This window comes from Mytilus trossulus, chromosome 10 (genome assembly GCF_036588685.1).
Source record: "Mytilus trossulus isolate FHL-02 chromosome 10, PNRI_Mtr1.1.1.hap1, whole genome shotgun sequence".
Classification (NCBI taxonomy): Eukaryota; Metazoa; Mollusca; class Bivalvia; order Mytilida; family Mytilidae; genus Mytilus; species Mytilus trossulus.
This window is the reverse complement of record NC_086382.1, coordinates 10,298,034-10,314,467: the sequence shown is the minus strand read 5'-3', so window position 1 is coordinate 10,314,467 and position 16,434 is coordinate 10,298,034.

Here is a 16,434-nt window from a genome sequence, read left to right as displayed (position 1 = left end):
GGTAGAAATTCCAAAGGAACATAGAACAGACCTATGATTATCCAGGATTTTCTTTTTGGTAAGTGTCGTGAGGGTATATGTTTAGTGTAATTAATTCGAATTATAAACCGGGTTCCACCCGATTTATATTCATAGTGTGAACACGGTAAAGTACATTTATCTTACCTACTATACATTTAAAGGAATATGATTGTTTAATAGCGACCTCGTGGAGACGGTGTATATTCAATATTAGGGTAGTAGGGAGGCGGTGCTTATTTCAATACACGGTTAGTAGTGGATTTACAACTTGGGCATTGTTTGCTTATTTAAAAGTTTGTTGGTAATAGATATTTGTTGTTAACATTTTTTTTTAGTGCAGACCAATTGAAGAAGGTTCTTAAAATTGAACACTTGAACACATTTTATACAGAAATAGGAAGATGTGTTATGATAGCAAATAAGACAACTTTAGTCTAAATTCAACAAATAAAGATAGTCGGTAAGATAAATTAGTCACATAGTGTGCTAGTGACCTAATATGATATATACATGGTAAGTAAATTCCATATGGGGTTCGAGCTTCGGTCTCACACCATATGGAATTTACTGACCCTGTATATGTCATATTAGGTCCCTAACACACTATGTAACTAATAATACGTTCTGGTTTGATATATAATTTGCCTTTCTATATTAAAAAAAATGTACATATACTAACTGTGTTTATTGAGCCTTTGAATGCAGACTGACTAGCTTTATTGAGTCTTCGAATGCTGGCTGATTCTTAAAGTTAAAACTAATCCCAAAAAATTGTCACGGTATCATATTGTATTCGAATAGAAAAAAGTATGTGTTTTTATTATGTAGTGTTACAGAATAATGATGATTTATCTGAATAATCAATAAGTATATTAAGTGAGTATGAGTGTGTTCTTTGGTATTGTCGATAATAACTAACTCGCTGTAGAATAGAAAGTCAAAGTTTAAAATTTGCTTTACTGACAGTTCACATGTAACTGTGGGGCAGGATTTGTTTACCCTTCCGCAGTACCTAAGGTTGTCTCCGGTGCATTGTAGATTTTGTGTCGCTCAGTTTTTAGCTTTCTAAATTGTGTTTTGAAGACTTTTGTTTGTGTTTTTGATTCGCATCACGGCACGGTGCGAAGCTAATAGTTTCAGTCAAAATACAGTCTTGAATAAATTACTTTAAATCACGTATATATTCTAATTGGATGCGGCTGAGGTACAGCAACGGCTATTGGCTCAAATGAGATAAAAACATTGCAGACTTTTCTCTGCCAGGATAAGACATCAACATGATCAAATGCCAAAAAAAATACTTTGTGTATTTCAGTTCCGATCTATGGTCATGCATTCATGTTTGTTTTATTATGCATACATTTCACAGATAAATTCAATATTGAAATACATTTGTATCAATTACTAATGCGTGTTTATTTGCTTTGATAAACAATATTCATCTACAATGTTTACAAAAATGCATCATCTGAAGTTTATAACTTCTGACAAACTATACACACCTCCAGACAGTTTAAAATGTTGATATACGGCATTGACTATTACTTTAGTATATTCTATCACTCTTGTAATGACATGAAATCTAGAAAATACATTAATATTTCTACTAGAATTAAATGAAGCATGTGAATATAACAAATTGTCGATTTCATTCCGATTGCACATCACTTTCTAGAAAATACATAAATAGTTTGTCTACGTGTGTTGGCTTCCCCTCATATTCTCTCTATTGTATGATGTTTCAAGAAAAAACACATGATTTTGATCTTACACACTCCTGTTGTTTTTTTCTTGGTTTGGTTGTTTTGTTTTGTGTTGTTCTTTTTTTTTTGGGGGGGGGAGGGGGTTGGTAACCATTAAATGAACTATAAATCATCTTATTTCTCAATATGTGTTGTATACTAAACATAAATTTATTTTTAACAACATTATTTTATTCTTAACTAAATGGCGAAAACTTCCAGTGTTTCGTGCACTCATTATCTTCGACAAGCTTTCGTAAACCCTTAGAAATCAAAATAGCAATTTAAATGTGTTTGCATGGTGCATATGCAGTTTATTTTTAGTGCTATAATTGCACTTAAATTTTGCAATAGCTAATCTAAGGTATTATAGAGGTACATGTTATGTTTCAACAGATATCACATATAAGACCAATGTTTAAAGAGATGGCTCAAAGTTCTTATATCTAATGGTACAAGGAAATGTATTAATGAGATGGATATGTTCATAAGAACTTAAATCAAAATTATTTAAAACGACGTAGGTGGTTTTTTTTTTTCTCTCCGTGAATATATTACTTCATCTCAATGTTTAGTGGAATGAGTGCCAATGAGACAACTCTCCATCCAGGTAACAATTTATAAAAGTAAACCATTATAGGTCAAGGTACGACTTTCAACACGGGGCCTTGGCTCACACCGAACAGTGAGCTATAAAGGGCAATAAAAAATTTACTAGACGTGAGAAACCATTTCAACTAATAAATCAACGGTGATCTATATATCAACAAGAAATGAGAACCACATAAACAGACGACAATCGCTGAACATCAGATTTAAGTATGATTGAAATCTTTCAACTGATTTTAGTGCATTGTTTGTTTATATATTGTGCTTTTACACCACTAAATGTCCGTTTAGGGATGGGGCGGTGGGGTTCTGTGGATGTTATTTTATTAATTTTGCATAGATCTTCATTTCGTCCAGGGTTGGTGTTGTCTTTTTGACATTGTTTTGCATCACCTTTTTTATTATGTATTTATTTTGAATCATATAAAATATATCAAATTTGTTCGTCCAGTGTATGTTTACTTGTTTTTGGTTTTATGTTTCTATATTGTTATGGTGCCTGTTAAAACGTGCAACCTCGCTTTATTTGATTGTACCTGTCCTACATGTAATTCAGGAGTCTGCTGATCAGTGGTTATCGTTCTATAATGTGTTTCATAATTTTTCTCGTTTCTCGTTTATTTTTTTATTAATAGTAGACGGCTGGTTTTCCTGTTTAAATTGTTTTACACTTGTCATTTGAGGCAGTTTATATCATGCTGATCGGTGTGAGCCGCCAATATCTCCGTGCGCGTGTGGAAAGCCGTACTCTAGATGTTTACTTTTTACATATTGTGACTTGGATTGAGAGTTGTCTCAATGGCACCCATAACACATCTTCTTACTTTTATGTTTATTCAATCAATTTATATACTGCATAGCAATGTCCAGCTAGGTTAGGCATTTGTATATTGCCTGAAGTTTCAGTTATACTACAAAATGCCGAAATTAAAAAAAAAATGACTGAAACAGATATAAATGTATAATTCGTTTTCCTACTACAAGTTGATTGTGTTGAATATCTACACCACAAGCATGATTTAAATGTAAGGTTAGAAAAGAATTTCATACAGCTAAATTGTTATAATTACCATTCCAGTCCCTATTCATGAATTTGACCTACCGAATAAACTATTTACCGGATTTGTAATAACATTAGCAAAGCAACGGGTACTACATGTGAAGCAGTATCTGCTTATCCTTCTGGAGCACTTGATATCACTCGAGTTTATGGTAGGGTTCGTATTCTTAGTCTTTAGTTTTCTATGTTGTGTCTTGTTTGCTATTATTAGTCTTTTTGTCTTTTTTCTTATTTAGCCATGGCTTTGATAGTTTATTTTCGATCTTTGAGTTTGACTGTCCCTTTGGTATATTACGTCCCTCTTTTATAATTAATCGCTTAGTACTCCTTTACAAAGGTTATGAATATCGTATATATAGGATACTTCGTTTTTGTTACGTTTTTCTATTGTGTCCCCGTTAAAAAGAGGGCTAAAACATTATTGGTGAAACACTTACAACGTTTACCTATACACATATGCTATATAGATCTGAGTTATATCTCTTTGCATGACACAAATCATGTTAAACAAATAGACATGAAAAAAAAAGATAATCGCATATTTTCGTAGAAACAGTGCGGCTCAAAAAAAGAGGGACAAAAGATATCAAAGGGATGTCAAATTCAACTTTACTTTAAAAGGGCGTATGACATTTGCGCCAATTTTTTTAATTGTCATTCTTTCCTTGGCGCCGATTTTAAATTTGCTTAAACTTGCATTTACAGTTTAACACAGGTGAGTTTACACTTGTACATATACTATACCTTGAAGGTACCCGACATACAGGTAAAATTTGGTTATATACGTTGTTCACTTATGTTTAAGTTAAGAAAGTCCCACGCCGTTACGTATGTTAAAATGCAAACTCTAAAAATGCCCGCATCAGTTCGTAAGCCAGATAAAGAAAAGATGGACTTCAATATTGACATTTACGACAAATATAGAAAAGACGAAATTACAAAAATTTTATATCTTAAATGTGCTGCCTATAAATACTCGACAAGAACAGATTATTGATTTAATATATTCAGCTTTTATGAATTTTAATGTTCGAAATATAGTTTAATTCGTTATTTTATTATAAACAGAGAATAAACAGAGTGCTTTTATTTTAGGTTTTACTTCTTGATTTCAAATTATCTGAGACAACGTGGGGCCAAATGACATACACATATAAAGTAAGAAGTATTTATTTGGCAAAAGTACAAAATTGTACGGCCACGGCTTGACAAAGAATGGGACTGCCGAGAAACATAATTGGCAAGTCCCTAGTATATATAATTAAACCTTATAGTCCATTCCTCATTCCTTATTTCCACATTCTAACATGACGTCCTTCAAACGCTTTGAGTACACACCCGTGGTAAAATATGAATATATTTCATGGGCTGTTCCCATTGTACCCCCACGTCATATGTTTTTTAATGAATGAGCGACTCGACGTCATAGAACAATGACGTCAGAATATAAGCAATTTACGGGAAAATACACGCTTGTGAAACGGAAAATCATCACAACAAGGAAACGTTAACAAATGATGCTAAAATGAGTTATATTAGCCGTTTTTGTATACATATGAGACATATAAGTACAATAATAATTAGATTAATCTAAAATTATCTAAGTATGTTATTATAAATAGTTTAAGCATCATCATTTATTCAGTTTGCTCCGTCATTTTACGTCAATTTAATAGTGCGTTAATATATAGGAACGGCAAATAATGCCATCACCTAGAGCGCTTCGATCCAAAATAATTGCCGTATTTGTCCTATTAGAATCGAAATAATTCATGGGGGCTTGAATATATCTAGATTTTACCACGGGTTGGCCCTTTATGCCGATATTTTACCCCTCGCTATCGCTCAGGGTAAAATATTTGTCATAAAGGGCCAACCCGTGGTAAAATCACGATATATTCAAGCCCCCATGAATTATTTCTTAATTATTGTCTATTCCTTATTCCTTATTTCCACATTATTGTCCATTCCTTATTCCTTATTTCCACATTATTCTTATTCCTTATTTCCACCTTATTGTTATTCCTTATAATGTCATTTCCTTATATATCAATATAATATCCTTATTAACATTATTGCTTCCAAAATATATCGGATGCTTGCCCTGGGAAACAGAAGCTCAGCGGATACATAATTCCATTATAAGAAGCATAATATATTTGTAGATGTTGTGTCGCTATTTTCGCCACATGGTCGAATTCAGTGGCTATACCAAGAGTTATTGGACACTTAGTTCGACCACCGCCACCAATGCGGTAGCGACACAACACATCCGCCGTGACCGTACTTTTAAATGACCATACATATATTTATATCTAAATTACCCTGTAATGAAATAAGAAAAACAATTGCCCACATGAGATAAAGTAACGCCGTCAGATGTGAATATACCGGGCGTATTATATATTTCAGGCTATTTTATGTAACAACCTCCCAATTGTATACATAGCTAAGCGGCAAAGGTGTACATTCTTTTGGCTGCTTAATTCGTGCTTATTGGTTTTTATCATATCTTTGATTCAAATTGAAACTGAATCCAGACAGAGAATAAGGGAACTTTAACCTTTGGTCTTTGCATTTCATACTTTTAACAATATGTTAGTTTAGTTTCTGTTATTTCTATACATGTACCATGGCAACATTGATCCGTTTTTGAGAATGAGATAACAATATTAGCAAAATTTTGCAACATGATCTTTCTTTACGGATAACAGTTAGCTGTTCTATAAACCCTTTTAATTTGTTTCAAGGGATATATAAGCAATAAATATAGTAACATGCAATAAAAGTGTCTTAAGTGTTTCTAAAAGTGGTGGCCAAATGATATCATAATTATACAATTTACGGAACGCTTCGAAAGCCACTACACCTGTACACTATGTATCTGATGTATCTACTTGAAACAAATCAAAAATACTAAAAAGGAACAATTTACAGACACTGTGTCCTATCGATGTATCTACTTGATACAAATCGAAATATATTTAATTAAAAAGACACAATTTACAGACACTGTGTCCCATCAAGGTATCTACGTGATACAAACTAAATTATCCTTAAAAGACACAATTTGCAGACACTGTGTCCTACCAATGTATCTACTTGATACAAACTAAATTTTCCTTAAAAGACACAATTTACAGACACTGTGTCCTATCAACATATCTACTTGATACAAACTAAATTATCCTTAAAATACACAATTTACAGACGCTGTGTCATATCAATGTATCTACTTGATACAAACTAAATTATCCTTAAAAGACACAATATGCAGACACTGTGTCCTATCAATGTATCTACTTGATACAAGCTAAATTTTCCTTAAAAGACACAATTACAGACACTGTGTCCTATCAATGTATCTACTTGATACAAACTAAATTATCCTTAAAGGACATAATTTACAGACGCTGTGTCATATCAATGTATCTACTTGATACAAACTAAATTATCCTTAAAATACACAATTTACAGACACTGAGTCCTATCAATGTATCTACTTGATACAAACTAAATTATCCTTAAAAGACACAATTTACAGACACTGTGTCCTATCAATGTATCTACTTGATACAAACTAAATAATCCATAAAAGACACACTTTACAGACACTGTGTCATATCAATGTATCTACTTGATACAAACTAAATTATCCTTAAAAGACACAATTACAGACACTGTGTCCTATCAATGTATCTACTTGATACAAACTAAATTATCCTTAAAGGACATAATTTACAGACACTGTGTCCTATCAATGTATCTACTTGATACAAACTAAATTATCCATAAAAGACACACTTTACAGACACTGTGTCATATCAATGTATCTACTTGATACAAACTAAATTATCCTTAAAAGACACAATTTACAAACGCTGTGTCATATCAATGTATCTATTTGATACAAACTAAATTATCCTTAAAAAACAATTTACAGACACTGAGTCCTTTCAATGTATCTACTTGATACAAACTAAATTATCCTTAAAAGACACAATTTACAGACACGGAGTCCTATCAATGTATCTACTTGATACAAACTAAATTATCCTGAAAAGACACAATTTACAGACACTGTGTCCTATCAATGTATCTACGTGATACAAACTAAATTATCCTTAAAAGACACAATTTACAGACACTGTGTACTATCAACATATCTACTTGATACAAACTAAATTATCCTTAAAAAACAATTTACAGACGCTGTGTCCTATCAATGTATCCACTTGATACAAACTAAATTATCCTTAAAAGACACAATTTACAGACGCTGTGTCCTATCAACATATCTACTTGATACAAACTAAATTATTCTTAAAAAACAATTTACAGACGCTGTGTCATATCAATGTATCTACTTGATACAAACTAAATTATCCTTAAAAAACAATTTACAGACACTGTGTCCTATCAACATATCTACTTGATACAAACTAAATTATCCTTAAAAAACAATTTACAGACGCTGTGTCATATCAACATATCTACTTGATACAAACTAAATTATTCTTAAAAGACACAATTTACAGACACTGTGTCCTATCAACATATCTACTTGATACAAACTAAATTATCCTTAAAAGACACAATTTACAGACGCTGTGTCATATCAATGTATCTACTTGATACAAACTAAATTATCCTTAAAAGACACAATTTACAGACGCTGTGTCATATCAATGTATCTACTTGATACAAACTAAATTATCCTTAAAAGACACAATTTACAGACACTGTGTCCTATCAACATATCTACTTGATACAAACTAAATTATTCTTAAAAGACACAATTTACAGACACTGTGTCCTATCAACATATCTACTTGATACAAACTAAATTATCCTTGAAATACACAATTTACAGACGCTGTGTCATATCAATGTATCTACTTGATACAAACTAAATTATCCTTAAAAAACAATTTACAGACACTGTGTCCTATCAACATATCTACTTGATACAAACTAAATTATCCTTAAAAGACACAATTTACAGACGCTGTGTCATATCAATGTATCTACTTGATACAAACTAAATTATCCTTAAAAGACACAATTTACAGACACTGAGTCCTATCAATGTATCTACTTGATACAAACTAAATTATCCTTAAAAGACACAATTTACAGACACGGAGTCCTATCAATGTATCTACTTGATACAAACTAAATTATCCTGAAAAGACACAATTTACAGACACTGTGTCCTATCAATGTATCTACGTGATACAAACTAAATTATCCTTAAAAGACACAATTTACAGACACTGTGTACTATCAACATATCTACTTGATACAAACTAAATTATCCTTAAAAAACAATTTACAGACGCTGTGTCCTATCAATGTATCCACTTGATACAAACTAAATTATCCTTAAAAGACACAATTTACAGACGCTGTGTCCTATCAACATATCTACTTGATACAAACTAAATTATTCTTAAAAAACAATTTACAGACGCTGTGTCATATCAATGTATCTACTTGATACAAACTAAATTATCCTTAAAAAACAATTTACAGACACTGTGTCCTATCAACATATCTACTTGATACAAACTAAATTATCCTTAAAAAACAATTTACAGACGCTGTGTCATATCAACATATCTACTTGATACAAACTAAATTATTCTTAAAAGACACAATTTACAGACACTGTGTCCTATCAACATATCTACTTGATACAAACTAAATTATCCTTAAAAGACACAATTTACAGACGCTGTGTCATATCAATGTATCTACTTGATACAAACTAAATTATCCTTAAAAGACACAATTTACAGACGCTGTGTCATATCAATGTATCTACTTGATACAAACTAAATTATCCTTAAAAGACACAATTTACAGACGCTGTGTCATATCAATGTATCTACTTGATACAAACTAAATTATCCTTAAAAGACACAATTTACAGACACTGTGTCCTATCAACATATCTACTTGATACAAACTAAATTATCCTTAAAAGACACAATTTACAGACGCTGTGTCATATCAATGTATCTACTTGATACAAACTAAATTATCCTTAAAAGACACAATTTACAGACACTGAGTCCTATCAATGTATCTACTTGATACAAACTAAATTATCCTTAAAAGACACAATTTACAGACACTGTGTCCTATCAACATATCTTCTTGATACAAACTAAATTATCCTTAAAAGACACAATTTACAGACGCTGTGTCATATCAATGTATCTACTTGATACAAACTAAATTATCCTTAAAAGACACAATTTGCAGACACTGTGTCCTATCAATGTATCTACTTGATACAAACTAAATTATCCTTGAAATACACAATTTACAGACACTGAGTCCTATCAATGTATCTACTCGATACAAACTAAATTTTCCTTTTAAAAAAGACACAATTTACAGACACTGTGTCATAACATTGTATCTACTCGATACAAACTAAATTATCCTAAAATGACACAATTTACAGACACTGTGTAAATATTCGTCCTGATAGATATGCCTGAAATATTTGCCACTGGACGTTAATCAACCAACAATCAATCAATCCTATTAAAATATCTACTTGGTACAGAGAAAATTTATGGTCTAATAAATTATCTGAATTAATGAAATATTGGAATACCCTTTAACAAGCATTGTGATAGTAATTTTAAACAGAAACTAGAAGATTTCTACAAAAATAAAATTAAATCTGAACTATCTAAGATAAAAGATGGACTGTGGTTAACTTTTTATTTTATCACTAAATTAAGAATAAGTGCACACTCATTAGCAATAGAAACTAATAGGTATGCAAGACCAACAATACCCTCTAATGAGAGATTTTGTAAATTTTGCGCAGTAAAAATTGAAAATGAGATTCATTTCTTGAGTGAATGTCCGCAATATAAGAAATTTAGGTCTAAGTATAAAATTAATGATATTAATTCAAATAATTTGGATGAAAATTCTTCCAAAATGTTAAATCCTATGTCTGAAAAGGATAAAAATATATGTGTATGTATATTGAAGAAGCTCTTCATATGAGAGACCACCGTACCGTTTCATCAGAGAATAATCTTTTACATAATTCGTGCATATACACATAATTCTTATATTGAGGGACCCTACAATTTATGGCAGGATGAGGACCATTGCATCTCAAACATTTATGAATGTATCGACATTGTGGTAACATACATGCACCTATGTTATTGAACTCGTAAAACATTTCCTGTTACTGTTAACCATATTAACCCCATAACTAGGTGCATTTGGCTGCACTGTATGAATATATAACATCCAAAGTCCTTGGTCAACTGTAGCCCATGACATATCTGAATTTCTATATAGTTTTCTTTAAACGAAACTGTTGATTATGGTCCTTCGAACCTGGCCCAATATTGAACGACTTGCACCCAACTTAACCGAATACATACATGTTAAAATATATTATGCATCTTCTAAATGTACACCAACATAAATACTTATGTAAATAAGGAAAGCATCTATCCATGTGTAAAAATCATTAACTTTTCACGTGGTTTAGTTTGGATAATCAGCTGTTCATTTGTATCTACAGTTAGAAAATTTGATTGCTCTGTGATTGAATTTGTATTAAAGCAATATACCTAAACCTACATATTCACCTTAAATATTTTGGTCTGAGTTTTTGTGAAACATTTAAACATAGATTAACATTTACACTAGTTATTGGCAAAATATTAGAACTTTGTGTTATACCTGTATCATACAGTACTCAGTAGCTGAAGAGTGAATAAGGGCATTGACAATCTGAACAACTTAATTTTTTAAGTTCTGGAGTCATCATACATGTAGCTGAAACTTGCGTGGAAGGATGCTGTCCAACGACAGTGCTAGATCTGTTTCTCAACGTTGTCGGTTACGTCCCTCGTTTGTATCTTTGGCTGCATTTATAACTTTTAGAGGGCCTTTGTGACATACGTACTGTTTTCCCCATTTCCATAAGATCTTTGGTTTTTAAAACTGAAAAATTACTACAATAATATCAGTGAAACGACCGTTGAAAAGCTAAAATAGATATACAACTCGTCTAAACATCAACCCAACAATGTTAGATCTGTAAATTTGCTTTCGCAAATTATAAAGATATATTTTGATTTTTATAAACTTCATACATTTATTCATTATTGGTTTCTCTTTAAATTGCTTGCTGTGTAGCAGATGAAACATTTCATATAACGATAGTTTTAAAATCGCAGACGTCCATGCGACACTTGTCTTTAAAACCATGTGCGCAGTTTTTATCTGAAATTACGGGTCTCTTAAAATATTTTTGGAAATATAACTCATGATTTCCACTGAATTAAACCAACAATTAAAATTTACAATGAAATATTTAGAAACTCTTTACAGAAGAAACAACAAAATATATAAAATCTTTAACACTATTTTATACTGGATCAAAACCATGTGCTTTTCTATCTTTCAAACTTTCCGAACCTTTTCAGTAAAATAATATTTTTTGAAAGACATTCATTTCATATACCAAATCAAAGAAATAAAATTCAATATTCAACTAAATTTGTTATAATTTGAATAACTTTTGAAACAAACATTAGTTCATTCATACGGAACCCAATTTTTTGCGTCTTCCCTCTGCTGTATCGTACGTGTTAAAGAAAGAATGATGACGTCACAGTTATCAAGGTTAAAATAATTAACGTGACTCATAATACATAACAAGTTCCACCACGTGTGCAAAGCGGGACAACTCCCAAAACGTAAGCCCACTTTCCTCCGATAACTGGATTTATTCTTCATAGGAATAAATCTTATTATGTTAAATTGACTTATACTGCTCGACATCCTACCTCGACCTCCTCATGGTCAGCACAGGACAACCGTCATATACATGTTATGATTGCCAATTCATATCATTTGTACAACTGTCTAACGGAAGAGGTCAGTTATGATAGATTACAAATAACATTCAACTGTAATTTACCTGTCAAAAAATCGGCACAAATGAAAATGCAGATCGGCGCAAATGCAAAACCAGGGAATTAATTTATTGAGTGAATTCATATGTATAGGTAGTAAGCTAGTTGTTCATCTCATTGTTACAGTGAACAGTTTTTGTTTCTTAGGTTAAAACTTTGTGATCATTGACTGTGGCGTAACCTTAATGTATAAAACTCGCACAATAATAACAGTTCCACTGAAAGGTGCCCTCAGATATTAACCTTAGCAGAAACTGTTAAAAAGGTGTCTCTACGCAACAAAATGTAGTTTATTGTTTCGGTTGAAAGTGAAAATAGGTTACTAAGTCGGTAAACACTTATTTGGTGTAGCAATACAATATGAATATAAGTTTTCTGTGGGTTTTTAAGGCTCCTTATATATAATAGATACAGAAGTAAAACAAAGATATTTTATGCAAACAAGCAATGATTTACTTTAAACCATTAATTGGTTTAAAATAAAAATGAGTTATAATAAAAACTATTAATTCTTATGTATTAAGATAAGATATAGTAAGATATTGGAACATTTTTTATTCTTCGGAAAATGAATTGCATAATTATCTACTAGTATTGCATTGTCAGGATATATTGATGTAAAATTTAAACGCACGCTAATGTTTTTATTGGTGGTCACCCTACACAGATATTGGCTCTGGTTACCTCTGATCACCTTATAAACCTATAGACTTTTGATACCTTTTGTTACCTTATGAATATAATGACTTTAATATCCTCTGGTCACCTTACACATATATTGGCTTTGGCTGCCTCTTGTCACCCTTCACAGATTTTGGCATTAGATACCTCTGGTCACCCTACACAGATTTTTGATTTGGTTACATCTGGTCACCTTATACATATATTGGATTGGTTACCTCTAGATCTGGTTATCTACTCAAATATTGGCTTTGACAAAATCTGGTCACCGTACTTAGACTCTGGTTTTTGACAACTCTAGTAACCTTATAAAGATATAGACCCTGATACCTCTGTTCATCTTACACACATATTGACTTTGGTCACCTCATAAAGCTATACACTTGTGATAACTCGTGTAACGTTATAAATATGTTGACTTTACTTACCTATGGTCACCTTACACAAAGTTTTGCTTTGGTAATTGCCTCTTATCACCCTAAAGAGATTTTTGCTATGGTAACCTCTTGTCACCCTACCAAGAAATTTGCCTTGGTTAATTTTTGTCACCTTACACAGATTCTGACATTGGTTACCTATGGTCACCCCAGTGTACACAAATATGGGCTTTGATGACCCTTGGTCACCCTATATATAATTTGGCTTGATATCTTCTGATCACCTTATCAAAATATCGACCCGATGTATCTCTGGTCGCCTTACACACATATGTGCTTTAGTTACTTGTGGTCACCTTATAAAGCCATACACTTTTAATACCTCTCGTAACCTTATAAAAATGTTGACTTTGGTTACCTTTGGTCACCTTCCACATAAAAGAGGGATAAAAGATACCAAAGGGACAGTCAAACTCATAAATCTATAACAAACTGACAACGCCATGGCTAAAAATGAAAAAGACAAACAGAAAAACAATAGTACACATGACACAACATAGAAAACTAAAGAATAAACAACACGAACCCCACCAAAAACTAGGGGTGATCGCGGAAGGGTAAGCAGATCCTGCTCCACATGCGGCACCCGTCATAATTTTGCTTTGGTAACCTTTGATAACCCTAAAGAGATATTGGCATTGGTGACCTCTGGTTACCTTACAGAGAAGTCGTATTTAGCTAACTCTGGTCGCCTTATATTTTGATCTGAGCGTCACTGATGAGTCTTATGTAGACGAAACGCGCGTCTGGCGTATAAAATTATAATCCTGGTAATTTTGATAACTAATTATACATACATTGGCTTGGTAACCTCTGGTCCCTTACAAAGATGAAGACCCTGGTTGTCTCTGGTCATCTTTAACCGATATTGGCTGTGATAACTTTCGTCATCTTACACAGATATAAGCTCTGATGTTCTCTTAACTTACACCGATATTGGTTATGGTTACATCATGTACCTCTGTGCAACTCATAAGGCTATAAACTTTGGTTTCCTATGGTCACCCTGCACAGAAATTGATTTTAGTTACCTATGGTCACCTAAGACACATATAAACTTTGTTTAATCCTGTCATCTTTCACATTTAAATGGCTTTGGTCACATCTGATCATCCCAGATAGATACTGGCTTTCGTAACCTTTGTTAACCCTAATAAAATATTGGGTTTGCATACCTCTAATACCCTTCTTAGATATTATAGATGATGGCAACATCTGGTTATTCTATACAGATATAGGCTTTGAATACCTCTGGTCCCTTTACACAGATATTGACTTTGGTCATCTCTGGTCACATTACTTAGATATTGGATCTAGTTACCTTTCGCCACATTATGAAGCTAATGAATTTTCGGGATTCTGTTCCTTATTCCTGTACATATATTAGCTCTGGTTACGTCTGGTCACCTAACACAAATATTAGCTCTGGTAACGTCTGGTCACCTAACACAAATATTAGCTTTTGTTACATCTGGTCATCTTACACATATTTTGGCTTTGGTTATTTCTGGTCACCTAACACCGATATTGACTTTGATTACTTCCGGTTACCTCACACAAATATTGGCTTTGGTTATTTCTGGTCACCTAACACAAATATTAGCTCTGGTTACGTCTGGTCACCTAACACAAATATTAGCTTTGGTTACATCTGGTCATCTTACACAAATATTGGCTTTGGTTATTTCTGGTCACCTAACACAAATATTGGCTTTGATTACTTCTTGTCACCTTACACATGTATTTGCTTTGGTTACAATTATTTTGTACGTCTGGTCACCTTACACATATATTTGCTGTGGTAACGTCTGGCCACCTTACACATATATTTGCTTTGGTTACGTGTGGTCACCATACACATATATTTGCTTTGGTTTTGTCTGGTCACCTTACACATATATTTGCTTTAATTACGTCTGGTCACCTTACACATATATTTGCTTTGGTTACTTCTGGTCACCTTACACATATATTGGCTTTGGTTTTGTCTGGTTACCTTACACATATAATTGCTTTGGTTTTGTCTGGTCATCTTACACATATATTGGCTTTGGTTACGTCTTGTCACCTTACACATACATTGGCTTTGGTTACGTCTGGTCACCTTACACATATATTGGCTTTGGTAACGTCTGGTCTCCTTACACATACATTGGCTCTGGTTACGACTGCAGGTAACCTTACACATATATTGGCTTTGGTTACTCCTGGTCACCCTGCTTTGATATTAATGATTGTTACTTCTTGTAACTCTATTTATATATCAATGGTGGTGGTTACCTCTAGGCATCCTATGCGGATATCGGCTTTGACTGCATTTTCTGACCTTTTAAAGAAATTGACTCTGGTTACGTCACCTTATAAAGCTATACACTTTTGATACCTCTTGTAGTCTTATAAATATATTGATATCGGTTATTTCTGGTCACCTTACACATATTTTAACTTTATTTACCTCTTGTCACCCTTCTTAAATACTTATGATAATGGATATTGCTAGTTACCATACTTATATATTAATGATGATAGTAACCTCTGGTCGCCCTATACAGATATTGAATTTTGATACCTCTTGTAAGTTTATAAAGATTGACTATGGTTAACTTTGATCATCTTCCACATATATTGGCGTTGCTTATCTCTAGTCACCCAACACAGATATAAGCTTTGGTTTTATCTGACCACCTTACACCAAACTTGGCTATTGTAACATCCGGTCAATTGATAAAATCAGGCTGTTCACCCTATACAGATATTGAATTTTGATACCTCTTAAGTTAAATTTTTAAGTTTATAAAGATTGACCAGTAATAACAATGTCGGATTCATTTTCATAAATTTCCTGTTTACAAAACTTTGAATGTTCGAAAAAATGATTTTCTTATCCCAGGCATAGATAACCTTAGTCGTAA